This window comes from Pan troglodytes, chromosome 3 (assembly GCF_028858775.2).
Source record: "Pan troglodytes isolate AG18354 chromosome 3, NHGRI_mPanTro3-v2.0_pri, whole genome shotgun sequence".
Classification (NCBI taxonomy): domain Eukaryota; kingdom Metazoa; phylum Chordata; class Mammalia; order Primates; family Hominidae; genus Pan; species Pan troglodytes.
The window spans coordinates 99604499-99614524 of NC_072401.2; positions in this window are offsets into that span (position 1 = coordinate 99604499).

The window sequence follows — 10026 nt, forward strand, 5'->3', positions numbered from 1 at the left end:
GAGGACTTTATCTTTCTTTTCTTCTTGAATCATGTTTGTCTGAAAAAAAGTTTTTTCTACTCAGAAGACTAAATTGTTCTTCTCCATTTTGTCTTCTTGCCACTCTTGATACCCACATCAGAGAAACTAAGATAAATTCTAACAGCCTGGGACTCCTGGGGAAAAGCAGAGGAGGCACCACAGACCCCATTCTGGGAAAAACCTCTGTTTTCCACACAGAAGCCCAGGAATTGAACAAGAATAGATCCCTCTCAAAATCTAAGGCTCTGTTCTGTTTTGCATTGTGTTAACTGATGCTTTTGACTTTTGTGGGTATCAGAAATTACTTCACATTATAAGGGAAACTTGGTGTGTACTAACTAGGCAGGAAATATACTTTTGGGGATGGCTAATGGCATTTATGGGGGGATACTCAGCTCTTTGATGTTTCCATTAGAGAAGCATGCTCTTAGCCACCTACAATATATGGAAACATCCCCAATCCCCACTGAAAGAGACTCCAATGGAGGATGAGCTGATTACAAAATGGACTGTTTAGCTTTGGGTTGCCTTGCAATGCAATGCATGGTAGAAGCACTGCACTATTTTCTCCCATACTATTTCCCTCCTTTTGGGGTATCCAGGATCCAGTATAAAATGGCACCCTTAATTTTGGGGATCTGTCTTTGCCTTCCAGCTGTGCCTGCTTATTGGGCCCTAGAAACTACATACTTTCCTGACCCTGTTCCTCCAAGGGCTCCACCCTGAAGCCAGTAATCCAATTAAGGTACTACTAAATGGGCTAGGTGTGGTGACTTATGACTGTAATCCCAGCACTTTCGGAGGCTGAGGTGGGTGGATCACCTGAGGTCAGGAGCTCAAGACCCCCCAGCCTGACCAACATGGAGAAACCCCGTCTCTACTAAAAATACAAAATTAGCCAGATGTGGTGGTGCATGCCTGTAATCCCTGCTACTCGGGAGGCTGAGGCAGGAGAATCGCTTGAACCCAGGAGGCGGAGGTTGCGGTGAGGCAATATTGCGCCATTGCACTCCAGCCTGGGCAACAAGAGCAAAACTCAGTCTCAAAAAAAAAAAAAAGAAAGAAACAGAAACTGGTAAATGAAAAATCTTACAAGTGCTGAATCTTCTCTCTTTCTGTCTATGTATTAATATGTGTTATGTGTGTGGTGTTTATATAAAAAGAGCTCTGATTAATTGGCTTAGAAAAATAAGCACTTAAGTCAAATATTTTGTCAGAAAAATGGAAACTTTAATGCCTTTTTGTTCATGTGACTTTAGTAATCTTTTGGAAATAAAGACAGTTTTAAAGATTATTGACAAAATGAAAATGTCTTCCAAATGTAGACATTTGGTCTAAATTAAGGTCAGATATCAGATTTGCTAAATGCTTTAAGGTCATAAACTGCTTCTTTGACTTTTGAAAATTGTTCCATTTACCTCCTTTAGAGCATTAGATTCTAGATGAGGCCTGAGGACATGTGGAGTTAGCCATGCCCCCTGGCTATGCTGGAAAGAGACAAACCTTATCTTCATTTCTGTCTGACATCCTAGGCTCCACACCTAGTACATAATTAAAGTAGCTTACTTATCAGGTTTTCCCCAAAAATAAAAGTTGTTAAAAGTTAACATTGTAACATGCAATTGAGACTGCTAAAGAGACAGTTTTACATACAAGGTGCATAAGGAAAGTAGAATGTGTTTTTGGTAAAAGCGTGTAAGAAGTCATGGGAATGTGGCTTTTGTTAAAATGTAATTTTGTCTAGTTCGGAGGGTTTTAAAGATTGTCTTAACCTAAAAGAGTAATGGGACAAAACTGAAGGTTTAAGCAAGGTGAAAAGGGTTTGTGAAGGATTGGTCTTGGAAAGAAAGTTTGGTGGATATGAGCAATTTGGCTAAGATTTTAAGGGGATTATTTAATTATTTTCCATAGGTTGAACATTAAAGTACAAGCACATTAATGCAGGGCCAGAACCTGGGCCCATGTGTCTGAATAACAGGGTTTTCTTAGAAAATTGTTCTACTGTTTAACAGAAAAATTGTAAAGGGTTCCAAAAACTTTACGAAAATCTTACCTTACGGTCAAACTAAGTTTAGTTTAGTTTTGTTTTGTTTTGTTTTGTTTTGTTTTTGAGACAGAGTCTCACTCTGTCACCAGGCTGGAGTGCAGTGGCGTGATCTCAGCTCACTACTGCCTCTGCCTCCTGGGTTCAAGCAATTTTCCTGCCTCAGCCTCCTGAGTAACTGGGATTACAGCCATGCACCACCATGCCCGGCTAATTTTGTATCTTTAGTAGAGACGGGGTTTCTCCATGTTGGTCAGGCTGGTCTGGAACTTCCGACCTCAGGTGATCCACCCACCTTGGCTTCCCAAAGTGCTGGGATTACAGGCATGAGCCACTGTGCCCAGCAGTCAAACTAATTAAAACTGGATAGGGTTACAAAATTTTATTTAGAAACTCGTTTTAGCATTAAAGATGCACTAAAGCAAACAAAAAATCTGGTTTTTTCTTTCAAAAAAGATTTTTATGTAATATTAAAAGAAAATGAAAGGTTTTTGTTTGCCCCTTTGGGTAAATGGCAGAGGAAAAAAGGGGAGGAGAGAGAAGAGACACATTCAGTTGGCCTCATTCTGTCTTCATTGGGTCTTGTTTGGAAAACTAAGTCTCTTCTATCAGAGTAAAGGTTTTTGCCTTTTAAAAAAATTTTTTTGAGTTACCACTTTGGATAAATGAATAACCTGTTATTCTATTTTGTGATATTCAGTGTTTTAAACCTTTGATAGTTGACAGATTTTCTAAAATCAAATTATATAGTGTGTCATTTTCTGACCTAATTAATCCTTTAGACATTAGGTCCCCAGAAGTTCAAAAATGATATGTTTGGCTTATTTGGTATAAAAATTATACAGGAAGCATTGTCAAATATGAAATGGTGCTTGGCTTTCTTTGGGCTGTATTTGTATAAATATGTTATTAGAACGTGTTCCAAAATTATGGGAAACTTCAATAATTTTGATATGATTTAGTGTACATTATTAACAGCTATAGTTATGTAAATTTGTTGTATGTCACAAAAGTAACCAAAATTCCTAGTCAATTGTAGCTTTAATAGTGGCTGTCCTAAAACTTTTGTCATCCACAGACATTTTGTCTTGCTTTGGTCCTTTTCAAAAAGTGGTTTATAATCAGATATAGGACTCTAAGTGCAGATCTCTGATACCTTTAAAAATTGTGCTATTGGAATAGAGGAAATAAATGGAATTTCTAGGACTCTCATGGAGAGCTGATGTGTTAAACATTGCTAATCCTCTTGTTTTCAGACTCAAGAGAACTTATTTCTTTTGACCTATTTGCAACTTTTAACAAGTGAGTAAAGTGTACTCCTGGGAACAAAATTTGGAGCATATTGCTTTCTCTCTATCTGATTTCTTCAGGATTTAGAAACTTTCTGCGAGTATTCTCAACTTATGGCAGTATGATTATTTGCATAAGTGCAATAAGAATCTGTCTTCTTTACTAACAGGACACAATTGGAGAAACTGGTTATTTTAGCAAGGCTTTCACTAAAATGTCATTCATTCTTTAAGGAATCAAAGTGGACTTATAGAGCCAATAAAAGCCCCTCAGGAAAACTGGCCTCATGCCTTGTCTACACAGTCCCTGTACAGGGTTCCTGACCTGTGATAAGTGAGGAATGTCACTTTCTGATAGGCCCAGAAGTCCCAGGTTATCTTGGGACCTTAAAGTGAGGAGTTCACAGGCATTTGCAGGCATAGATAAATCTGTAGCTGGGCTTCAAGGCTTTTAGAAAGTACTTTTTTTTTTTTTTTTGGTCAGGCATGGTGGCTCATGCATGTAATCCCAGCACTTTGAGAGGCCAAGGTGGGTGAACACCTGAGGTCAGGAGTTCGAGACCAGCCTGACCAATATGGTGAAACCCCGTCTCTACTAAAAAAAAATACAAAAATTAGCCAGGCTTGGTGGCGCGCACCTGTAATCCCAGCTACTCAGGAGGCTGAGACATGAGAATCACTTGAAACTGGGAGGCAGAGGTTACAGTGAGCCGAGATCATGCCACTGCACTCCAGCCTGGGTGACAAAGCGAGACTCCGTCTCAAAAAAAAAAAGTACAACCTCAGATTCCTTATAGAACAAAGTTGCAGCAAAGCCAATATTAAAAAGAGCCTAGGTGAAAAATAATTATTCTTGCTGCACTTTATATGAATAATCAGGCCAAGTATAAGACTGAAGTTTAGTTTGCAAATGAATCAATCCTATCATGACTTGCTTTTAATAAAAATGGGGACTGGAGAGAGAAAAATTGTGCTTAAAAAAACTATAATATACATTCTTAGCTGTTCTTGGGTTGTTTTTTGTTTGTTTGTTTGTTTGTTTTTTCCCTGCAGTTTGGAATAAATCCTAAATTCTTTGTGGACTACAAGTCCCCAAACTAATGTTTTCAAATCTTTACTTTAAAACTGGGAATTGCACTCTTTACCCTCATACCCATTGTTTATCTTATAGTATGCTTTTCCTTTAAATGTGGTGCTAAAACTATAGGTGACAATACTAACGTTTTTGCCATGCAAGCCTTGGAACCACAGCCAGGCCTAAGTGAGTATGCTCAGACAGTGGCAAAGACATTCCACTCCTCTTACCTTGGGGTCAACGCCTACCACCACTATGCCCCTGATCAGCAGGAAGAAGTTAGGGTGGTCTCTGCCTGTTTTTCATCTTCTTTAGCCAACACCTTGAGATTAAAGTGTTATAAAACCCACAGGGAGGGATTGAAACGGCCATTGCAAAATTATAACTTAGCGAATGAGATCTAACCTAACCAACTCCATCTTGCTTCTAATCTCCAAGCTGTCCTTGTTCATTCCTGGGCATAGGCGGAACTAACTTTGGGAGGAACTTAGTTTATAGTTTAAAACAAAGATGGTAACAGCCCTTTCCCAAAACAAACCCCCTTCTTGCCTGGGGATTAGACTACCTTTGTAGAACTAACAAATTTAGCCACAAGATTAGAAGTTATTGTTTAGGAGTCACACAACTGGAGGATACAAGACTCTGACCCTCCCTAAACTGCTCCTAAGATCAGTGCTTGAGGTATTTTGCAGACCCTGCACTTGATGGATCAGCTGGCACCACCCAGATTGATAAACTGGCTCATGTGATCTTGTGGCCCCCAACCAGCAACTGACTCCGTGCAAGAGGACAGCTTCGACTTCCTGTTATTTCATTTCTGACCTGACCAATCAGCACTCCCGGTTTACTAGCTTCCTGTCACACACCAAGTTGTCCTTAAAAACTCCTGTCCTCGAACGCTCAGGGAGACGGATTTGAGTGATAATAAAACTCAAATCCATAATAATACGGTCTCCCCCCAAAAAAGTAAATAAATAAATAAAAACCATGTTAGTGGTCATCCAACATGAGGAGACAAAGAGAGAAAAGCAGTGCCTGAAGACAGAAACAAATCATGATTAATGATTTGGCAGCAAAAGAGGAGGAGCCTATCAAGGAAAATAATAAAATTGTCCAGGGCTTATAGGCATATGTGGTTAGAATTAGAATAAATAATGTCAGGGAAGCCAAGAGCAGAAAGGATAGAGTTCTGAAAAGTGCTTGTTCAACAATCAGAAATAAAGAGAGATTTGGTAAGATAAAGATTGACAAGACTCCAATGAATTTGGCAATTTTAACACATTATTTCAGTAAAGATCGTTTCAGTCTTTAGGTGGGGAAAAGGCAAAAGGCAATGGCAGTGGGTTGAGCAGTAGGAGGGACACTTCATTTTCTGAGACAGGAGAAAAGAAAGTAAAGATGAGTGCAGATGTTTATCACAATGGAAATATGCAAATGCAGGCACATGGAAATAATACAACAGCAGGATACCTAAGCTCAAGTGAAATAATTACAAGGAAGAACAATGCTTAAGAGATTTCCCAAACATCATCTTACACAATTGGACTAGCCATTGATGTCTAGGAAATGTCTAGTATACCAACCTCAAATGCAGCTATAAGTAAAACATTAATTTACTTTCTACTGTCATTAGTACAAAGTGCTGCAGTGATGATCTCACAAGAATTTGAATATTGGGTAAATAAGATTGTCCTTAAAGAGGTAAACTATGTGTTTACATATAGTCAATTTATAGGTCAAGTCACTCGAAAGACAGACTTCTTGCCAAGACAAGTAAGCAACAGTTGACTATTCCTTATTAACTATATTAATATAGCTGATGAATGAATGTATCCAGAAAAAGGAAAGGGAGATATTGATTGGCTACAGAAGTAGACTAAAAGAGGAATCACCCAGGTAAGCCCATCTAAGCACTGGGTGTGTACATTTGTCTTGCTAGCAAGGCTATTCCTGTTGAGAGAACTATGTAAGTCAGGTTTCTCCAGAAACAAAAGCAATAGGGGTGTGTGTGTGTGTGTGTGTGTGTGTGTGTGTCTGTGTCTGTGTCGAGAAAGAGAAAGATTTATTGTGAGGCATTGGCCTACACAGTTGTGGGGGTTATAACCTCCAAAATCTTCAGGGTAGGCAAGCAGGCTAGAGACTCAGGGAAGACTGGCAAGGAAGAATTGGAGTCCAAAGGCAGTCTGCTGCCAGAATTCTCTCTTCTATGAGGTACCTCTGTCTTTTTCTCTTAAAGCCTGCAACTGATTGGAGTAGACTACCACCGATGTCCCCTTAAAGCCCAAGGGTTAGCTTCGGTTAACTTATGATGAATGCTACCTGGCCTGAGACTCACCCTCCAGGTCAGTGGGCTCCCCTCTGGCCCAGGGAAGGTCCAGAAATGCTGTCCAGCAGCCTAGGCCTAGATGCGGGAACCCCAAAAGCCTGCTTTTTACTCTACTCCTTTGTGGTTGAGCTGGTATCTAGGGTGCAAGACAAAGTCCACTTTACTTTTCCTTCTGCTTTTCTCAAACAGAATGAGTCTTTCACTGCAGCCACCACAGCTGGGAATGTGCTGGGTCACCACTAAAGTCAGCATGTCTCACAGCCCAACGCACATGGCATACTCCCTAGTTATCACCGCTGGTTATTCAGGGTGCAAGGGCTCTTTAGTCAGCGGGAGATGAATCCCGCCAGGACTGGGTCTTTCTTTTCAAGGCCTAAGGTTCCCTTCTGGCCCAGGGTCTCATCTAGCAACGTCATCCAGGAGCTAGGGCTTAGAAAGGGGGCCTCACAACTCTGCTCAGTGCCCTATTTTGCTATGACTGAGCTGATGTCCAACATGCAAGACAAAGTCCTCTTTACTTTTCTTTCTCCTCTCCTCAAGCAGAAGAAAGGACTTACTTTATTTGCTGAGAACTGTGCTACCTGGGGTTGGGGGAGGAGAGATGCAAGCACTCCGCTAGTCACCCTGGCTGGTGTCCCAGTAGGTTGTATGCCCTCCAGGTCTGCCAGCTCCAAGCCCAGCTCAGCACTATGATCTGCTTAGGAACTGCAGTCCCAATGACCCAGACTGCCCTTCACGTTTATTTAGAGTCCCAGAGCACTTTTGCCAACAGTGGCAGGGCTTGCTGGAACTCAGGTTCTGACTGCTGGGATGGGCAATTCCCCTCTGGCTAGGGCTGGTCTAAATGTCCCCTCTGTAGGTAGGCTTCAGCTGAGTTCAGCCCAGTTTTGCCTTCCACTGTAACAGGGCAACACTGAATTCAATGTGCTCTCCCTCCCTCAAGAGCACAGATTCTCTCTCCTTGCCATGAAGCTACTGCCAGGGGACTGGGGAGGGGTGATATCAGTGATTCGAGACGGTTTTTCCTACCCCCTTCAGTGCCTCTTTCAGCGATATGAAGTTAAAACTAGGTATTGGTTACTCACCTGATTTTTGTTTTTTATGAAAGTGTTTTTTTGTGTCAATAGTTGTCAAAGTTGGTGTTCCTGTTGGGAAAATGATCCGTAGAGGATTCTATTCAGCCATTTCGCTTCATCCCTCCCTCTAGATTTGTTTGAGCTTTCCTCATGGTTTCATTAAGGTTATGTATTTTTGGCAGAAATACTATATAAGTGTCATGTTGTTCTTAGCAGTATTTCTCATCAGGAGGCACTTGATGACTATTTGTCACTGTGATATTATAAAGTACATGCTTTATTTGATCTCCAACCCATACAACTAAAATCCTTAGAATCCCCAAAGTCTTTTTGTATGCTAATGATTGACTGATGGTTGGCAGCTTCTAGGTAGCTTCAGGATGGGGGCTAGTCACTGCAAAAACTAAGGCAGGATTAGGAGGTTGAGACTTTCACCTCTGAGAAGGGTAGAGGAAAGTTAAGTTGATCATTAATGGCTAATGATTTAACCAATAGTGCCTATATTATGAAGCTCCCATAAAAACCCAAAAGGACGGGGTTCAGAGAGCTTTCAGGTAGCCAAAACCATAGAGGCTCCTGGAGGATGGCTCACCTGGGGAGGGCATCCACATCCCCTTCCCATGCCTCAGCATATGCATCTCTTCATCTATATCCTTTGTAATATCTTTTATAGTGTACTGGTAAATGTAAATGTTTCCCTGCGTTATGTGAGCTGCTCTAGCAAATTAACCAAATCTGAGGAGGCGGTCATGAGACCCCAATTTATAACCAATTGTCAGAAGCACAGGTAAAACAACCTAGGACTTGAGACTGACATCTGAAGTGGGGAGTGGGAGGCAGTCTTGGAGACTGAGCCCTCAATCGTGGGATCTCCAGGAAGATACTCTCAGAAATGAATTGAATTGAATTAGAGGATATCCAGGTGGTGTCCGGTACAGAACTGCTTGGTGTGGCAGGGAGAGGGGGAACCCATACATCTGGTCACAGAAATATTCTGTGTTGTTGCAGTGTGAAAGCAGAGGAAAACCGTTTGAGTTTTCTCCACTCAGTCCCATTATTGGTGATGTTAACTTTGATCACTCAATTAAGGTGCTGTCTGCCAGGTTGCTCCCCTATAAAGTTACTAGTTTTCCTTTTATAATTAATTGGTAATTTGTGACTGGATAAGTTGAGACCATGTAAGTTTCCTGTTGTGTATGGGATAGTTTAGCATCCAATTGATTACCTGAATCAATTGTCACCTAATAATAGACTTTTTACTTTCCATTGCAGAGAAATAATTAAAAGAGGCAATAGTCAGAGACTCCTTGAATTCATGGTATATCATCTGTCTCTGGTAGACAGCTGAGCTGAGAACTCTAGGAACCATTCCCTGCAGACCAAAAATGAGAATTATGCTGGAGATTTTAAAGGAAGCAAACATTTCAAATTTGGAAGAACCTGCTGCTACTATGGGCTATTTGGCCATTAGTGAGAAGAGGTTCACACACTAGTTTAAATCAATTGTTCAAATAGCTGAACTCTACCTGGAAAAAAAACTCACATATGCCTCTGGCTAAAGAGTATTCCTGAGGCAAATCAAAGAGAACAGAAGACATACTAAGATCAAGTGTTAGCTTAAGATGCTCTGACCCTTAACATCTACCAAAAAAGAAAAACAAGGTGACCACAGGTCTAGGGCCAGTATGATTCTGACCTAGATTGAGAAGCGGCCCATCTGTGGTTTGTGCTCAGAGAGAAAAAGGGGATGTCTGCAAGGGACTAAGGATTCTATTGGTTCTAGCAGGAGTGGGACCCAAAATTCATCTCAGGCTGCGAGAATCTACTTTTGCAAATAGTGTTGGATGTTCTTCACCTTTTCCCTCCATGAGATGGGCAGCAAATTGCCTACTTACAGGGCTCCTTCAAGTCATACCCACTGTGTTAGGCACAGCATGGTGCTGGAAAACAAAAAACAGATAACACAAATAAGAAGACTGTAAGAAATTTTAGGGATAATTAGTACTTGTCGTTTTCAAGAATTTTTGTAATTTCTTAAATTCCCCTTTGCTTATTATAAGGTTTAAATTGTTTTGGTTTTGGTCTGCAGTTAATTAAGCATTCCTATGAGTTGGAGGCAGTACTGAACAAAAAGGTAAAGATATTTCAGGTATAGATTATAGACTTTAATGAAAGGGCAGCCTCACATGTGCTCA